Genomic DNA, 20,139 nt, shown 5'->3' on the forward strand with positions numbered 1-20,139 from the left:
AGGAGATTGTTACTTTGAACTTAACCGTGGGGCGCCTGGGTGGCGCAGTCGGTTGAGGGTCCGACTTCAGCCAGGTCACGATCTCGCGGTCCGGGAGTTCGAGCCCCGCGTAGGGCTCTGGGCTGACGGCTCAGAGCCTGGAGCCTGTTTCCGATTCTGTGTCTCCCTCTCTCTCTGCCCCTTCCCCATTCATGCTCTGTCTCTCTCTGTCCCAAAAATAAATAAACGTTGAACTTAACCGTGTTAGCTTGTGGTGAGTCAGGCAGACAGCTTATCTAACGGGCGTGTTGTCTCGTGGGGTATTTCATGTCAACTTTTGTTGCCTTATTTTTACTTGCGTTTCCTATTCTTTGTTATTCCACCTCGGATACGGTTGGAACCAAGCAGTACCACAAACACGTAGAACGCCTCTACTGAGAGTCCAACTGAGTGAGTCTGGCCACTTTCCCCAGCTGGGCAGTTGATGAGGTAGAAACAGGGAATTGGTTGGGGCGCCTGGGTGGCGCAGTCGGTTAAGCGTCCGACTTCAGCCAGGTCACGATCTCGCGGTCCGGGAGTTCGACCCCCGCGTCAGGCTCTGGGCTGATGGCTCAGAGCCTGGAGCCTGTTTCCGATTCTGTGTCTCCCTCTCTCTCTGCCCCTCCCCCGTTCATGCTCTGTCTCTCTCTGTCCCAAAAATAAATAAACGTTGAAAAAAAAAAAATTTTAAAAAAAAAAAAAAAAAAAAGAAAAAAAAAAAAGAAAAGAAAAGAAACAGGGAATTGGCTCACTAGTGTAAATCACCAGGATCCAAAGATTCATTTTTACTTTGGGTCATATTGTTCTCCCCCAATACATCAAGCAGTCTATTAAAAATAGCACACTATATTTTATTTTATTTTTTTTTATGATCGGTATTAGGCTTGAGTCCAAACTAAGGTAATGTGGGGCATTTGGTTGAAGTTGAAGCTCTGGATTTCGTGAAATGTGGTGTGCCACCCACAAGGGAATACGAGTCAACCCAACTTTAGACGGGCCATCCTCCCTCAAAATATTGGAAGTACACGTTAGCATCACCTCTAGGGATTTGGGGTACGTGAGGCACCCAGAGCTCTGCAGTCCGAATGGCGGCGATCAACCCCACGCCCTCAAATTGCTCAACGCCGTTTGTTTTGGATGACTTCTAAACAGGTGTTTCCTCTGTGTCACAAATGGTTTAAACTGGAGCCTAGCTTACGTCCGGCTCGTTCAGCTGAAATCACAGGGCCGGCTGACGCTCCGTGAGCGTGTCTGCTCATCTGCGTCCATGCTGACAGCCGGTACTTGCTGATTCCCACGTTGGTCGGCGCTGGACGTAGAACAGATGTTGGGGATTACGGGGAAGGATGCGGGGAGGCTATGGGCCTGCGTGTCCGCGGAAGTAATTCATTGTGGCGACGCGGACAGGCCCTGCTGAACCTTCAGTGAGAAGCTCTACGACATAAGCCTCGGTGGGCCTGTGCATCAGGACTCGAAACAAATGTCTTCCTGTGTCCTTTAATTAAAAGAAAACTTATAAATCATGTTTAAACGGAGAAGGGAGGGAACCTAATCCCACAAAGTTCATTTAAGTTCTAATCTCTGAGTTACTTAGTGTAGAATCCTCTAATGGATCCCCTCGGTGCAGCATTGGAAGACCGTTTGCGGGGGGCTGTCCCGTGCACTCCCATCCCACCCCGCTTTCTGGGAACGTTCCTGGAAGGCTGGGCTCAGTTTACCCCATACACCACAAAGCTCTTTCTTCCTGGCCGTTTCTGGCTGTCCTGCAGGTTCTTTGTGTCGCTGGCCCACCAGTGGTACTGTCCACCGCTCAGCTCACAATCCCAAGACGCTCCGAGTTAGAGGTCCAGACTGTAGAAGGCTGTAGGTTGTGACAGCTTTTGTGTCTGCTCGGCGGGGCACTGGGATCCTCAGCTCTTACTGTGGCAGTGCTCTGTGGAAAACTAACCAGAAGGTAACTCCCTTTTTTCTTAAGGGTTTCCAGGTAGCATTCTGTAGGGTTAATGAACTTCGGTTCGATCCTTCTCATGACAATCCAATTATATTCGTTGGTACATTTCAGGAAGTGTGCTGTTGGTTAAAAAAAAATCAGATGATTTAAAGAGCCAGAAAGAAAGGGATGATATAATTAGAACTGTTTCAGCCAGTAAGGGTCATCAAAGAAAAATTTAGAAATCAAGCGAAGTATGTAAACAGTTCCTAAGAAGAGTAGAGTTCAGGTTTTCTCTTTTACTTGTTCATTGCCCACTTACTTATAGCCCGTTAAGGATTTCAGTGATCAGAATTACAGGCAAAACGTAACCTTAGCTGTTACTGCCTTAGAGTTGATTTGAGTGTCTTATTTTTTTCCTCCAAGAATGTAGCAGATATGTTGCTTTCTCTGCATGTGAACATTAAAATGTTTCTGCTGGTGAGAAAGCACATTGTTAATATGGAGAACAAAGAAATTGACAATAGCTTACTAGTGAATGTTTTTAAAGAAAAAAGAGACAAAAGACATAAATTTGTATATCATTGGCATTAAATACCATAGTAAATAAGCAAATAAAAATACGAGGAAAAACATAATGGATCCTTGCAATAAACATTCTAAGATTCAGAATCTCAAATGCATTAGAATTAGGAGGGCTTTTTTTGTTTGTTTTTTTTTTAATAGCAACTCAGAGTAACCTCCTTGGTTTTCTTTTTGGGAAAAAAAATGGGGAAGAAGGCTAATTACTATATTTTGCTTTTCCTCTGAAAACATCTTCCTTTCTCCCAAATCTACACAAATATAAGAAGACAATTCTATCAAAGCAAAGAAATCCCTCAGATGCTTCAATAACATTAAGGGGAACAAAGACCAAAAGAAGGTCTGGATGATTTTAGGAAGAGCATTATTACATATTATTCACATATTAACCCAATTTGAACATGGGCGAATGCCACAAATGTACCAGGCTCTCTGTGGAAAGAACAGTCCAAAGTGTTTATGTTTGGTTGCCTCTACGAATTTTTAAACAAGGGAAGCTGTATTGAAAAGATAAATTGAGATATATGGGAAAGGAAAACATCGCTGAAGTGCTTCCATTAGGGCATGATGAAAAAAAAAATGGATCTGTTTTATGTAAATTTTCAACAGTGACCTGGTAAAGAAAGTCAAAAGTACATTAATTAAATTTACAGAGCCAAAAAAGGCAAAGACCCAGGAGGTTAGATGTAAAAAAATACAGATGGACTGAGAGAGATGAGGGGAAATAGATAGACTTTTACAACATGATATTCAGCTTGGAAATATGCAAGCTCTAATACGCTGGGGAATACCCGCCAAAAGACAGATAGCTGGTTTAAAGGAAAAGTTAATAAAATGTCGAGTCTGAAAAACTATACACACCAAAGCCAGGAAATTACAAAGTTATGGATCCCGCAGTAACTGTAAATTAACCCCAGTGCACATATGTAGTATTTCATATTACTGTATATGGTGTTAACTTTCACGCCTAAACATGCAGGCGTGTGTGTGTGTTTCGTCTGAATTACGGTTGTAATGGGAACAAAGGTGCAAACAGGACACGTAATGGATTGCTTGCTCCTTTCACAAGTCACCCAGGAGCCCTGGAGCCCAGGCTGGTCATGCGCCTTGGAATAGAGCAGAGGAAGAGTCCGGCACTGATTCAAAGTCCGATTGTTTGCCAAAGGCACTGGGAAGATAGACACATTTCTTAACAGTTGTAAAGAGGTCATGAGCGTCCTGGGTACGTGGAAGGAAGTCCATAGTACATTCCCAAGATAACACATAGGATTTAAATGTGTCTCCAGTCTAATTTCTCCTTTCCTTTTCCTTGCCTCAATGCAAACTACCCAATATCTCTCTCATATGCTCCCTTTACTCGTATTTTTTTTGCCCAATGACCATCCAGTTTTTCTCCCTCTATACCTGGTGTCTTACTGAGCTCAGTACAGGAGATAGGATACAATGTTTTTCTTTTAAAGCACCCAACCTACCAATCTGGTTGTTGTTTGCTTTTTGTTTTTTCTTTTGGTCGTTTGCTTTTTTAAAAATAGTCCAGGCAGGGGCGCCTGGGTGGCTCAGTCGGTTGAGCATCCGACTTCGGCTCGGGTCATGATCTCACAGCTCGTGAGTTCGAGCCTCACCTCGGGCTCTCTGCTGACAGCTCAGAGCCTGGAGCCTGCTTCGGATTCTGTGTCTGCCTCTCTCTCTGCCCCATCCCATTTGCGTTGTGTCTCTGTCTCCAAAATAAATAAGCATTAAAAAAATTTTTAAAAAATAGTCCAGTCAACTTATATGCTGTATATTCCGTTCCAATACATTCCTTCCTTCCAACATAGGACCAGGACGGAGGAGTCCACAGACCTCTTCCTGAAGCATCATACAGGCCATTTCTCTTCTAGTTCATGCGTCTTCTCATAGCATCTTCTACCCTTGTCATAACCACACACTGATTTTTCCCTCTTTACCAGCTCCATCATTGGGAAGTTGTCCACCTATGTAGATAATTCTTCTATTTATCTGATCTTTGTAATCCTTTGGCCTCCTCAATGCCTGTGAGGTTCTCTGCAGCCACCTTCCCCTTCCTTGGCCAGGCCACACCTCCACGACCTGGTCATTGAAATCTGTGTCTTCTGCAAGATCCCACTATCCGATTCCCCTGGGCTCACAGCAAGCCCTCGTTCTTCTACTGCCTGTGGGCCCTCATTCCCACTGGCCCTGCTGTCCACCTTCACTGGCGTTATCAGATGAGATCGGGCACGTTCAGGGGGATATGGCCGTGGACGTCACTGTCATTATCAGTCTGTCAACCTTGTAGTTGGGTGTCCGATAAATACTTTCTGAATGTCCCCTCACCAATTCTTCCAGCCTTCAGCTTCCTTTTTCACAGCTGGGCTCCAAAACCAGCGATTTAAGCGCTTTGTTCCCTCTTGTCCTTAATTCCCATGCCCTCTTCTGTTCTGATAACTTCACCTGTCCCTCCCCACCATCTGCTTGCATAGCTGTGTGCTCTCTGGGTGTCCCACGGTTACGGAGAAAGTCAGATGGTCTGTATCCTCATCAGGGTCATCTGTTCATGCTAGCAGTTGGCTCTCATTGGTATCGTAAGATCTGTTTATCTGAATTCCCATTCTCCAGGCAGCATTTTCTAAGGCTTCTTCTTCCCCTGTAGCCCCAGACTGCTTTGGCCCCACCAAAGTAGACTCATGGCCCCACCGTCTACTTACAGAGATTAAGGTCATTTCGTATGGGTTTCTCCAGTCGTCTCGCCACCCAGAAACCCCGGGGTTTACCCATCACTGCGGTACAGGTGATACCCAGATACGTAGGGCTTGCCCATCTCTCTTGTGAGAGACACGGGCTCTGGGGGCAGACGGCTGGCTGTACGCCCTGGCTCTGTCACCTGCCGGCTGGGTGGCCCTGGCCGAGTCCCGTGACCTTTCTTGCCCGAGGCACCCCACCCCTAAGACGGGGCTGACAACAGCGCCTCCAACAGCAGGGCCCAACAGGCAGGGCTGCTGAGAGGATGAAACGCACCGCCTCGTAGAGAGGGCTGAGAACATTGCCGGGCACTCGGCGGACACGGGAAATGTGGCTCCTCTCTTGTCGTGGCCCTTTTTGCCAGTGTCCACGTGTTAATCTTATTGTGAGCCCCTCAGCCTCCCTCCAAAACCAGTTGGAGCCAGTTGGCCTCCAGCCTTTGGTCCCACCTTCCCCTTCACTGCCGGCCTCTGCAGCTACCCCGCTCCAAGCTTCCGCCTCTGCTGTGGCTCCCGCCCAGCGAGGCTCTCCTTTGTCTCCTCAGCTACGTAGAGGCCCCTCTCTCGGCCCAACAGCTTCCACCCTCCCTTCGATGGCTCCTGTAGGCTCGTGCCTTAATATTCTCTGTTCCAGATGCCTCCTGTGGCTTTTTATCGTCTCCTGAATTAAATCTAACCCCCTGAGGCCCACGTTCAGGGCTGCCTCCCTACACACGGCCCAAACCCAAGCACGTTTTTCTCTTGCAGAGAATATTCCCGCCGCTCCCACCTTGGGTCTTTGTTCCAGCTCCTCTTCTGGCTGGAGGGTTTCTCATCACTTGTAACTATATGGAATCTGAGTGAGCCCCACATGAGCACCCCTCTTAAAGACCGCTTTGCCTTCCACACACCTATCTTCTTTGTCTACCAACCAGAAGCTGCTGGAAGACAGGCCTGGCCCTCCGGCTCCCCATGTGGCCCCAGCATCACACACACACCGAATTGAACTCTGTGAGTTCGGACCTGGACACCCCCCTCCAGCACCCCGTACCAGGCCTCACACGGCCGTGCCGTACGCTGGTGCCGTTGTGGCCTAAAAACGGAATTTATCAACGTTGTGACATCTTTCACACGTAGGGACAAAGGACATGGAATCAAATACACAGCCTACTCAAATGTTAACAAGCCATGTGCTTTATCTCTTCTTGAAAAGAAACAGAATGTTAACCATACTGTTGAGTGCCCCTGGTTGCCCTCCGAATCTCGTTCACTCTGAGATAGAAACACTCTTGTGCCTTTAATGTTTACTATTTTTATGCATGTATTATGTACATAAAAACCTAAAGAACATATAAACAATATATAGTGTTGATTTTTGCAGGGTTTTCAAGCTTTATAAAGATTGTATCATATATACCCTTCTCTTCAACACTGGGTGTTTGGGTTTTTTTTTTCCAAGCTATTTTTGATGTTTACCCATAGTTATAGAATTGTACTTCGTTCATTTTCATGCTGTTTGCGGTTGTATAAATATGCCAGAACTTATTTATTCTCCTGTTGATAAACATTTAAGTTACTTTTTTTTTTTGCCATTACTGAAAATACTATAGCAAACTTTCTTGTCTATATCTGCAGACATGTTATGAGTTTCCCTAGAGTATATAACCAGGAATGGAATGAGCATTGGAAATTTCTCAATGCTTTTAATGCAGATCTTTTCATGCAAAACTTTTTCATTTTAATGCATTCAAACTCATCTCTTTCCTTCATGGTTTCTGCTGTTTCATATCAAATTTTCTTTTTTTTAATTTATTTTTTATTTTGTATTCTTTTTTCAACGTTTATTTATTTTTGAGAGACAGAGACAGAGCGTGAGTGGGGGAAGAACAGAGAGAGAGACACACACACAGAATCCGAAGCAGACTCCAGGCTCCAAGCTCTCAGCACGGAGCCTAACACAGGGTTCGAACCCACAAACTGTGAGATTATGACCTGAGCCGAAGTCGGATGCTTAACCGACTGAGCCACCCAGGCGCCCCTCGTATCAAATTTTCTAAAAACTAATCAAGGTTATAAAGGTATTCCTCCACACTTTGTTCTACAAGTTTAAAAGTTTTGCTTTTCACCTTGGAAGTGACATGTGCGTGTAGTGTAAAGCAGGTGTACCTGGATTTTTTACAACGACATAGACAGGACCACGTCCCGGTGAGCCCTCCTCCCCCACTGATGCACAGGATACTTGGCTGCTAGATTTCTAGTACCATCATATGAGATTCTTCATGTCCAGACTCTCTGGTGTTGCATCTGAGGGGCAGGGTCCGAGCAGAGTGGGGCTGGTGACACCCTGCTAGAGGAACATGAGCATTTGCCTCCAGACAAATGGGTTTGAACCTAGAGAGCATCTGAGATGCGCCACGATCCCTGCACCGGAGACTTTGTCTCTCTAGAGAGCCTCAGAGTAGCAAGACCCCAGTATAGTGACGTCTAAGCATCTATAAGCTGGACATCTCTGGAGAACCGCTGGGCCATAAATTACAGGCGTCCTCTCTTCACTCAAATTATTTCCGTTTTATAAAAATGATTCTTTTCTAACTTTTAGATGCCCTCTGGGATGCTTTGAAGTCCAAGATATTATTTTTGTTTCATAGGTATCAACTTTAATAAGACTTGCCCAACTGAAGAATAATGAGGAACCATAAAATCTCAACAGATCCTGCGGTGTATACACACACACATACACACACACACACACACACACACACACACACACACACACACACAAAATGTGGGACTTGAACTCATGACCCCAAGATCAAGAGTCGCATGCTCCACCGACAGAGCCCCAGGCCCCCGCAGACTGTGAGCCGTCCGTTAACAGACATGTGCTGTGTTGTCTGTGTTGTCTGTGCTGTGTTGTCTGTGTTGTCTGTGCTGTGTTACCGATCACCAAGACATGGCAGACCTTGCCTTATTGAGCGAGGATACAGGACTGCTTTCTCAGCACGACTGCACTACACTGGGGAGATAACATTCCCGTGGAATAGTTGAATTGTTCAAATCATCTAAATTTGTCATTTTAAGATGCTACATTTCAAGCAGAATAGAAAAAGACAAGGGTCAGACATGTGACAAAAGAATTTATGTATGGCAAAGTCAGACTAGGATTTCTAAGCTAGAAATGGAAGCAGGATTTTACAAACCTAAAGGCTTGCGATGTATTAAAACGAATGTTATTGAAATGCTAATAAATCATAATAAAATACTAGCCAATTATGAGTAGACAACACAGCCATTGTCTGTTAAGAGCATGACTCTCATACCATGGGACAGGCAGGCCCTGGCTCTAGAGTCCAGAGAGACCTGGGTTCAAATCCCACCTCAGATCCTTGCCGTGTGACCTGAAATTGGTCACTTAACCTTAGCCTTAAGTTGTATCATCTGTAAAATGAGAACAGTGAGTTTCTTTCTTGCAGGTGTTTCTGTGGGGCTTAGAAATAACAGATGTGGGAGGGGCACCTGGGTGTCTCAGTTGGTTGAGCGTCTGACTCCTGATTTCAGCTCAGGTCATATCACGATCATGAGATTGAACCCATATCAGGCTCTACTTTGAGTGTGGACCTACTTAAGATTCTCTCCCTCTCTCTTCCTCTGCCCCCTCTCCCCTGCTCATGTGCGCTCTCTCTCTCTCTCTCTCTCTCTCTCTGTCTGCCCCCTCTCCCCTGCTCGTGTGCGCGCGCTCTCTCTCTCTCAAATAAATTTTAAAAAAAAGAAAAAGAAATAATATACCTGGGAGTACCTAGGAGGAGAGGTTCCATAGAAGAGAGTAGAAGCTCAAATAAAGACCTACCTCCCACTTGGGCCAGAGGCCAGTGGCGTCTTTAAGGAAAACAGAAAATGCCAGGGAAGGGTTGGGAAGAAGTGGGGGTTGGTTTTAGAGTAATACTATACATTTATATTGTTTGGGACACCCTTGCTGGGAGTTTGGAGCTCCTACAGCGTGTGCTTGTAAATCCTTACATGCATCCGGCAGCGTTGTGCATAGAGACAAGTGAGTAGTTTAACCAAATACCCCGCATTCTGTCCATGTGTGTAGATGTCTGTGGGTGGAGCCTTGGAGGAGCGCGCTCCCCCTTCGTCTTTGTATCTCTTGTGAGTAACCGAGAGGTTGACGTGGAATGGGTGCTCAAACACTGCTGGTTGTTGCCGTGAAGCGTTGAGTTTTGTGAAAGAAAGAAACCAACTCGATGAGTAGAAGGCATTAATTTCTTAATTTGGTAGTTGGTGTTTTGCAGTGCTCGCTTGGTTATCGCGAAAACTTGACTAAAGCTAGTCTCTTCCCCCGCGAGAATATTGTTCCTATTTAAAAAAGGAAATCTGAACTTTGGTGTGGGGGAGCAGTAAAAAGTAACAGCAAGAGTGACTGAAAGAGAGAGAGAGAGAGAGAAGTAGGCAGAAGACGTCCCTGGGGAACCACAGGCTGCTGCTGAATTTCAGCTGCGGTTGTCAGAGTTAAAGAAAACATCGGAGAAAGTGTCTCATCGCGGGGTCCCCGGATTGTTCTGCTGTGAGTAAGGCCAGCTGAGGGGTGGACCAAGGCCAGCTGGCAGGGGCTCAGACGACCGGGTGCCATGCACCAGCCACTGAGCTCATTTGCTCCACCCCGGTCACTTTACAGTCGGAGCTGCTTCAAGATCAGCACAAGGCACCGTGCAGATGTTTGGGGGCTGGGAAAGCAGGGCAGAGTTTGAGGAAGGAAGAAGTACATGCTTAGTGCTGAAGGGTGAGCCCAGGCCTTCTTGGGGATTTGGTGAAGTAAAATGTGTTTGTATACAGCTAGCTGGACACTGGGCTCAACAGCCTTGGGAGGGAGGTGCCGCTGCTCCTTGGTTCTACCAGGAAACTGAGGCATGGTGAGGTTAATTAACTCGTTGAAGTGTCATGGTCTAAGGCATAGAGGCAGACTTCTATCCCAGGTTTATCTGAATCCAAAGTCCTCATTCTTCACTACCGTATTTAGCTGCAGAGAAAATCCCTACAGGAGCAGTAAGGAGTTAGCCCAAGGCTGCCACGTTGGGTTCTAGAACTCTGCTCCCTCATTGAATGTTCATTGTGACTTTGTGAGGCAATGGAGCCCAGCGTCTGTATCCCCGAAGAGATGTCCCTCTCCTCCTGAGAGCCCTTGCGGTTGTGGATCTCCATTCTGGGAAATAGATTGAGAAGCACCCCAAGGACTACTCCGACAGGGTGGAAAACAGAGAAGCTTGGATCCATAGCAGTGATCAAGAGTCAGTCGAAGCCTGGATCTAAGCAGAAGCGGGATATAAAGTTTGCTGATTCAAGGGCTTTCCATGTCTGCCCCCACCTCTGCTCCCAGGCCCAGTAAGCTCCTGCTTACAGCTCTACCTGGGAATGTCCTGTGCCTGCTGATCAGCTATCTAGTGTACAAATTATTTTCAAATCCAGGTATCTTTTTGTAACTGTTAATTCCATTTTCCTTAAACTTGTTCATGGAACACCCCTGACAGTGGAGGAAAGTGAAGATTAACATTCCCCAGGGATGCCTGGGGATATACGCTGTGGCATTGCATCTCAGAAATGATACTGATTTGAAGACTCTGGTTTTAGGAAAAGAGAAACCATGCAAATCTATTACAAAAATGTTCTTGGTTTTATCTTCTATATCATTTATTTCTGCTCTAATCTTTATTCTTTCCTTCTGCTGGTTTCAGCCTTCATTTGTTGTTCTTTTTCTAGCTTCTTTAGGCATAAAGTTAGGTTATTTATTTGAGGGTTTTTGTTGTTGTTTCTTAAGGTAGGCCTATATTGCTCTAAACTTCCTTCTTAGAACCACTTTTGCTGTGTCCCAAAGGTTTTGGGCTATTGTGGTTTCGTTTTCTTCTGTTTCCAATGTACTTTATCATTTCTCCTTTTATGTCCTGGTTGACCCTTGCATTGTTTCATAGAATATTATTTATCCTCCATGTATTTATGATCTTTCCAGATTTTTTCTTGTGGTTGACTTCTAGTTTCATAACGTTGTGGTCAGCAAAGGTGCGTGATATGACCTCGATCTTCCAAAATTTGTTGAGGCTGTTTCTGTGGGCTAATGTGTGGTCTATTCTAGAGAATGTTCCGTGTGCACTTGAAAAGAATGTGTATTCTGCTGTTTTAGGCTGGAATGTTCTGAAGATACCTGTTAAATCCATCTGGTCCAGTCTGTCATTCAAAGCCATCATTTCCTTGTTGATTTTCTGTTTAGATGATTTGTCCATCGATCTAAGTGGAGTGGCAACTATTATTACTGTGTGACTATTGATTCGTTCCTTTATGTTTGTTATTAACTCTTGTATGTATTTGGGGGTTCTGTGTTGGGGACATAAATATCTACAATTGTTAGATCTTGTTGGATCATCCCCTTTATTATTATGTACTGTCCTTCTTTAGGTCTTGTTATAGTCTTTGTTTTAAAGTCTATTTGTCCGATATAAGTATTGCTACTCTGATCACTTCTGATGTTCACTTATATGACAAATGTTTCTCCATCCCCTCACTTTCAATCTGCAGGTATCTTTAGGTCTGAAATGAGTCTCTTGTAGGCAGCATATCCATGGGTCTTGTTTTTCTGTTTTGTTTTTGTTTTTATCCATTCTGTCACCATACATCTTTTGATTGGAGCATTTAGTCCATTAACATTCAAAGCAATTATTAATATATATTTATTGCCATCTTATTACTTGTTTTGTGGTTGTTTCTGAAGATTTTCTCTGATCCTTTCTTGTCTTTCTCTCTTTCATGGTTTGCTGGTTTTCTTTAGTGATATATTTGGATTTCTTTATTTTTATCCTTGGCATATTTGTTAGTGTTTTTGATTTGTGGTTACCATTAGGTTTGTATATAACATGTTCTGCATACAGCAATCTATATCAAGTCAATGGTCATTTGGGTTGGAACCCATGCTTTACTCCTCTCTTCCCCACATTTTAGGTATATGGTGTCATATCTCACATCCTTTTATTTTGTGATTCCTTAACCGACTTCTTACAGAAATATTCATTTTTACCACTTTTGTGTTTCCTACCTTCATACCGACATTTTGGGTCTTTCCTTTCTACTCAAAGAGTCTCCTTTAATATTTCATGCAGGGCTGGTTTAGTGGTCCAATACTCCTTCAGTTTCTGTTTGTCTGGGAAACTCTTTGTCTCTCCTTCTATCCTGAATGATAGCCTTGCTGGATAGAGTATTCCTGGCTGCAGATTTCCCCCATTCAACACTTTGAATATATCATACCACTCCCTTCTGGCTTGCAAAGTTTCTGTTGAAGACTCCGCTGATAGCCTTACGGGGTTTCTTTTGTACGTAACTGTCTTCTTTGGTCTTACTGCTTTTAATGTTGTTTCTTTATCCCTGTATTTTGCCATTGTAATTACAATAAATCTTGGTATGGGTCTGCTTTTATTGATTCTGTTGGGGGTTCTCTTTGCCTCCCGGATCTGGATATCTGTTTCCTTCCCCAGATTAGGAAAGTTTTCAGTTATTATTTCTTCAGATAAATTTTCTGGTCCTTTCTCTCTCTCGTCTTCTTCTGGGATGCCCATCATATGAATGTTAATACCTTTTGTGGAGTCACTGAATTCCCGGAATCTATTCTCGTTTACATAATTGTTTTCTTCTTTTTGCTTTCTTTCTTTTTTTTTTTCCACTTTTGCTCAGCTTGCTTACTTTCCACTACTCTGTCTTCTAGGTCATTAATTGTTCTTCTGCTTCTTCTAGCCTGCTCTTCATTCCATCAGGTTTGTTTCTCATTTATTGAGCCCTTATCTCTGCTGTGTTATTCCTTATATCTGTGTTAATGGTATCACTGATGCCCTCCACTCTTTTCTCAAGTCCAGTGCTTTAAATTCTCAACCAGGCATGTTACTGATATCTATTTCACTTAGGTCTTCGCGTATACACTGTTTCCAGTACTTTCCATGTGTTCATTTAGGCCTCATGGTATCCCTAGTGAGTTAAGTAATATATATTTCCCATTTTACAGAGGAAGAAGCCAAGGCCTGGTGATTAAATAAGAGTAGGCAGCAGAGTGGGATTGAGGTCCAGGTAGGCGGTCTGTGCCTGTTAGGGACTGGATGTCCGTGTCCCCCTCAAATTTTTATATTGAAGCCTTAACCCCTAACGTAATGGTAATTTAGAGATGGGACCTTTGAGAGGTGATTAGGTTCAGATGAGGTCACGTGGCAGGGGCGGGGGTCTCGTGGTGGGATTAGTGCCCTTGTAAGAGGAGACATCAGAGAACTTGCTCCTTCTCTTCCCCCCCTCCCTCCTTGCACACACATGCGCGCGCACACACACACGCAGGTCATGTGAGCGCAGTGAGAAATCAGCCTTGTGCGAGCCACGAGGGAGCTTTCACAAGAAAGCAGGCTGGCGGGCGCCCTGCTCCCAGATGTCCAGGCTCCAGAACTATGAGGATGAATGTCTGTGGTCTACGCCCGCAGTCCCTGGCATGCCGTTACGGCAGCTCGGGCTGCCAGTGCTCCGTCAATCCCACCTCCCACAGAAGCCCTTACAGCCCCTCAGCTTTTCAAGAGACACCTGCCGGTCGTTCTCGCTGGTCCTTCAGCTGTCCTTCCTCGGCAGCGCCTCTTGGCTCAAGACCTTGATTTCGTCCGCCTCTCTGGGAGGAGGAGGGAACCAGGTCCTCTTCCACCTTAGGAAGTGCAGGCGAGCCACAGGCTAGGTCACAAGGGTGTGTATTCTGGCACCACGGAGGCCAGTGAGTATGCACGAAGTGAAAGCAGCACCTGCCTGTTCCAGAGCCCTGGGCTCTGCGGGGACCATCTCTGTGTCTCTGGGTCTTCCAGATCTGAGGGCCAGCTAATAGTAGTCATGGTGAGGGGCGCTCATCTCTCTTCGGGGGGCTCGTCACTCAGGCGGCAAATCGAAGAGGCGGGCCATCTTTATTGATATCTGTCGTAAATACTGTGCTCTAATGTCGAGCCTAATATTCTAAATTACCGTGGTTGTTGCCACTGTGAGACGCCTAATTTTTCTCCTCAGGGAAACGGGTAACTTTCTGTGACAGCACAGTTGACTCTTTCGGCTTTCTGTGAAACCACGTGAGAATCGCAATCTAGAAATAGCGAGTGTTGAAATTGTCTATAAACACCCAGAAGAAACACTGTACCACAGACACCCACAGAATAATTTCTGGAAGCCTGCAGGCTCACCTCTAGGGGAGGAGAGTCAGAACTGGTACCGTGGCGTCCCTGCAGCCCTCCCCGTCAGCCCCTGCAGGATCGAGCCCCATGTCCGGCTCTGCACTGTTAGCGCTTGGATTCTCTCTCTCGGCTCTCTCTGCCCCTCCCCCACTCACGTGTGCATGCCGTCTTGCTCTCTCTCTCTCTCGCTCGCTCTCTCAAAATAAACAAGGAAATATTAAAAAAATTGTACAGCACCAGTTTTAAACCTGCCCTGTTCTCACCTTGAACGTGAGTCCCACATTTCATAGCAGTGATAGCTGATCTCCTTGCCTTAATTTCCTGCACCAGGCCCTGTGCAGAATGGTAAGAATTGTTTTCTCCTCCGGAAAAATCGTTTCAGGAAATTCGTGGTCTCTAAAATGGGGTGCTAAAGAGCAAAATGGGAAATCAAAAGGACCGCTACCCAAAAAAGGATAAGTTAATAATCCAGGTAAGCAAATCACAGCATCAACACTCCACCTCTTCACAGCCTGTTCGGGAAAAATCGGGAACTGCCGTCTCGTCACTGGCCGGGGAATAAATGAGAGTTGAAATGTCGCCACGGATTTGTAAAGAATCGTCCCGTTCCACGCGCCCTGAAATAAGAGTTCCCTCCCTTGGGTAGGGGTGGGGCGGGGTGAGGGGAGTCTGTGTTTCCTTCAGAGTTTTCTTTCTGGAGCTTTTGGCTTTGTCAGCGCTGCCCTGCCAGTTAGTGGGGAAAGGCTCCCCACTCCTGTGGCTTCTGTCATAAGTAGCTCACGTGGTGATGACGGTGTTTGTGAGAGCAGACCCCACACGCAAGGTGTCACGACCACAGTGAGCCACTAGAACGGCTACCATGAAAGATACGGACAAGACCAAGCGTGGTGAGGACGTGGGACAGCAGAGGTGCTCAGACGTTCACTGTACTCGTGCAACTGCTTTGGTGAACTCTTGGGACGTCTCTTATAAAGTTCATCATACACAAGCACACCTCGTTTTATTGTGCTTCACAGATACTGCATTCTTTACACATCGAAGGTTGGTGGCAACCCCGCCTTGAACAAGTCCGTTGGTGCCATTTTTCCAGCATTTGTTCACTTTGTGTCTCTGTGTCACGTTTTCGTAATTCTCACAAGATTTCAAACTTTGTCATCACTGTTATTTTTTAATTTATTAAAATGTTAATAATTTATAATAATTTATAATATAATAAATTATAATTATTTATAATTATTTATAACATAATAATAAATTAAATTATATTATATAAATATATAATATAAATATATAATATATTAATAATTAATAATAATTATTGTTAAAATAAACAATATTTATTTTTGAGAGAGAGAGAGAGTGTGAGTGGGGGACAGTCAGAGAGAGAGGGAGACACAGAATCTGAAGCTGTCAGCACAGAGCCTGTATGCGGGGCTTGAACTCACCAACAGTGAGATCAGACCTGAGCTGAAGTCACATGCTTAACCAACTGAGCCACCCAGGGGCCCCTCAAACTTTGTCATCATTATTATATTTGTTATGGGGACCTGGGATCCGTGATCTTTGACGTGACTCTTGTGACAAGAGTTTGGGGGCGCTGCAAACCACACGCATGTAAGACAATGAACTCAATCCACAAATGTGTATGTTCTGCTCCACCACCAGCCAGACATTCCCGGTCTCTCCTCCTCTCCATTGGGGCTCCCTGTTCCGTGAGACACAACAATATTGAAATTAGGCCAATGAATAACCCTATAGTGGCCTCTATGTGTTCACGTGTAAGGAAGAGTCTCACGTCTCTCGCTTCGAATCAAAACCTAGAAATGATCAAGCTTAGTGAGGAAGGTTTGCCCAAAGCTGAGCCAGACCCAAAGGTAGCCCTTTTCCACCAGACAGCCAAGCTGTGAATGCCGAGAAAACGTTCCGGAAGGAAGTTGAAAGGGCTTCTCCGGTGAACACACAAATGGTGAGCAAGGGAAACAGCCTTATCGCAGATCCAGAGTCACCTGGAGTGGCCTGGACAGAAGGTTACATCAGCCACAACATCGCCTCCAAGCAAAGCCTAATCCGGAGCAAGCCCCTAGTTCTCTTCAGTTTTATGAAGGCCGAGCGAGGCTGCCAGGAGCAGAGTTTGGAGCTAGGAGAGGTGGGTTCGTGAAGCTTACAGAAGGAAGCCTCCAGAACATAAAGGATGCAGGGTGAAGCAGCAGGTGCTGATGAGAAGCGGCAGCAAGTTTCCGGAAGGTCTGGCCAAGGTAGTTAATGAAGGTGGCTGCACCAAACAGCAGATTTTCAACGCAGACAAAACAGACTTCTGTTGGAAGAAGATGCCACTGAGGACTTGCACGGCTAGAGAGAGGCCACTGCCTGGCTTCTAAGCTCCAAAGAACAGGCTGACTCTCTCGTTAGAAGCTAATGCAGCCGGTGACTTGAACTGGAAGCCAACTTCGCTGAAGTTGAAGTCCATGAAGTGCTCGCGGACCGTTCTGAAAATCCTAGGTCCCGTTAGAATTACGCCCAGTCCACTGTGCTTTACAAGTGGATCATCGAAGCCTGGATGACAGTATGTCTGTTTACAGCACGTCATGTTTACAACACGGTTTACTGAATATTTTAAGCCCGCGGTTGAGACCTGCTGCTCAGGAAGAAAGATTCCTTTGGAAACATTGCAGCTCGTTGCCGGTGCACGTGGTCACCCAAGAGCTCTGATGGAGACGCCCAAGGAGACTAACGTTTCCACGCCTGCTGCCACGGCGTGGATTCTGCAGCTCACGGATCGACGAGTCATTTCCACTTTCAAGTCTTACTATTGAAGAAATGCGTTTTGAAAGGCTATCGATGTCATAAAAAGTGATTCCTCTGATGGATCTGGGCAAAGCAAATTGAAAACCTCCTGGAAAGGATTCGGCATTCTAGATGTCATCAAGAACATGCGTGATTCGTGGGAAGAGGTCAAAATATCCACGTTTGCAGGCGTTTGGCAGAAGTGGATTCCCACCCTTGGGGATGACTCTGGGGGCTCGGGGCGTCGGTGGAGGCAGTCACGGCAGATGTGGCGGAAACAGCGAGAGAACCAGGACTAGAAGTGGGGCCCGAGGGTGGATGGCGTTGCCGCGATCTCGTGACGGGACGCGATGGGGTGAGGACTGCTTCTCGCCGCTGAGCAGAGAACGTGGTTTCTCCAGATGGACTCTGCTCCTGCTGAAGATGCCGTGAAGCTTGTTGAAATGACAGCGAAGGATTTAGAATGTTACATACACTTGGTACTTAAAGCGGCGGCAGGATTTGAAAGGACTGACTCCAGTTTTGAAAGAAGTTCCACTGTGAGTGAAATGCGATCAAACGGCATCTCATGTGACAGGGAAACCATTCATGAAAGGAAGAGTCCCTTGCTGCAGCAAACTTGACTGTTTCTTCTAAGAAATTGCCACACCCACGCCAGCCTTCAGCACCCGCCACCCTGATCGGTCAGCAGCCATCGACATCGAGGCAGGACCCTCCCCCAGCAAAAGGATTACGATTTGCTGAAAGCTCAGATGATGGTTAGCTTTTCTCAGCAGTACAGTATTTTTATTTTTTTTTTAATTTTTTTTCAACGTTTATTTATTTTGGGGACAGAGAGAGACAGAGCATGAACGGGGGAGGGGCAGAGAGAGAGGGAGACACAGAATCGGAAACAGGCTCCAGGCTCTGAGCCGTCAGCACAGAGCCCGACGCGGGGCTCGAACTCACGGACCGCGAGATCGTGACCTGGCTGAAGTCGGACGCTTAACCGACTGCGCCACCCAGGCGCCCCTAGCAGTACAGTATTTTTAAATTAAGGTATGTGCATTGTTTCTTAAGACCTAATTCCATTGCCCAATTAACAGACTATAATATAGCATAGACATAACTTTTATATGCAGTGGGAAACAAACTCATTTGACTTGTTTCATTGCAATATTTGCTCTATTGTCGCGGTCTGGAACTGAACCCCCAACATCTCTGCGGTATACCTGCGCACGACAGAGCAACCCCACTCTCAGGCGTTGACCCCAAAGAAACAGAAACATACGTACACAAAAACGACTCTGTACACGTGCGTACAGCAGCCTTATTATTGATAAGAGGCCCAAACCAGAAAGAACCCCAAGGTCCATTCACAGGAGACTGGTTAAGCAAATTGTGATCTATTCACACAACAGAATACCGCTCAAACATTTTTAAAAGAATAGGTTATAGATACCCACAGGAACACGCACGAATCTCAAAGGCATCATGTTGGGTGAAAGAATGTCTTCCCGCTTACGTGAAGTCCTAAAACGGGCAAAACTTAGCTGTTAGTGACAAATCAGGGCAGGGCACAGATCAGGCAGGTGTAGTTACACAGATGTACGCAATTGTCAGAACTCTTTGAACTAAAGACTTAAGATTTGTGCATTTGACTGTATTTAAATTCTCATACCCCCCCACCTTCCCCGGAAAGCATTCCTTTATCCTCCTGGAGGGGGAATACAGGTTTTTTTTTTTTTTAATATTTATTTTTGAGAGAGAGAGACTCAGTGTGAACGGGAGAGGGTCAGAGAGAGGGGGAGACACAGAATCCGAAGCAGGCTCCAGGCTCTGAGCCGTCAGCACAGAGCCCGACGCGGGGCCTGAATTCACGAACGGTGAGATCATACCTGAGCCGAAGTCGGACGCTCGACCGACTGAGCCACCCAGATGCCCCGCATTAATCATCCACCACTAACTTTTGAGGGTTTCAAAATAATAGTGTCCATTGATAGAGCTACCTTATGCTTTAGTGACAAAAAAAAAAATTAATAAAGCCCACTGTCAAAAAGAGAGCGTTTGTTACATGCTTGGTTCTTAATGACCCCACGTTTGTAGGAATGATATTTTTAGGTGGTTGCTTCTTCTCGCCCATCTTCAGGGATCACAGCAAGGCTGAGGTAGCAGCTTCTCGTGCCGGGGTTATGGCTTCAAGTCCCCTTTTGTGCAGGTAGATCTGGACGTGCCACTGGGCCCGCACTTAAACGTCCAGATCAGGCATGTGGGGTGGTTTCTGAGTTAGCACAGGTACGTAGGCGCTTCTTCTGGCATGGCTGGGTTGTTTTGCCAAAACTTCGTTTGCATTCCGAGTGCGTGGGAGGAGAGTCGTCTGAGGACGTTCTGTGGGAGACAACTGAGATGTTACTTTTCAGGAAATCTAAGCGTCACATTGGCACCAATGTTAATGCCGTAGGTATTCTGTGGAGGAGAGCTGTGGGCACACGTGACTATGGGAAGGGAACTCGATTTCAGCCTGAAATTGCGCCCTCCTTCCCGAAGCAAGTGGATGTGGTCTCAGCTCAGTCCTTTATCGCGCCACACACGGGATAGTCTTTCCTGCACCTGTCTGTCGTTCCGCCTGCCCCAGAGTTCCCTGGGGAGGATGGATTTGTGCCACGCACCTGCCTCTCAGCCTCGGCGTGTGGGGGGTGCACAGCTCCTAAACAAACGCGTCGACCGTCGCACAGTCACCCAGAGCAAATAGTGCGAGAACGTACATCGCCACCTTTCCCAAAACGACTCTCGCAGAGAGAAAAGTGGATTTAACTTCCCTCATGCGCATCCGTGGCAAACAAGGTTTTTGGAAAGCCAGAGCTCACCGACAAAACTAGGGCTCCCTTGGCCTTTGAATGGAAACACAAAT

General features: G+C 46.0%; 1 protein-coding gene and 1 non-coding gene across 2 annotated transcripts in view; both read left to right on the forward strand.

The window, feature by feature from the left end:
• LOC124508018 (phospholipid-transporting ATPase IB) overlaps positions 1-20,139 on the forward strand; it is a 507,885-nt gene that overhangs the window by 431,705 nt on the left and 56,041 nt on the right. The gene's annotated exons all lie outside the window — the stretch shown is intronic.
• Positions 4,076-4,160, forward strand: TRNAR-UCG (transfer RNA arginine (anticodon UCG)). The gene has a single exon. It is a non-coding gene; the product is annotated as a tRNA-Arg (tRNA).

The sequence above is a fragment of the Lynx rufus genome, unplaced genomic scaffold (assembly GCF_022079265.1).
Source record: "Lynx rufus isolate CCGP_SWC_20201006 ecotype Redwood Valley unplaced genomic scaffold, mLynRuf1.p SCAF_1, whole genome shotgun sequence".
NCBI classification, from domain to species: Eukaryota; Metazoa; Chordata; class Mammalia; order Carnivora; family Felidae; genus Lynx; species Lynx rufus.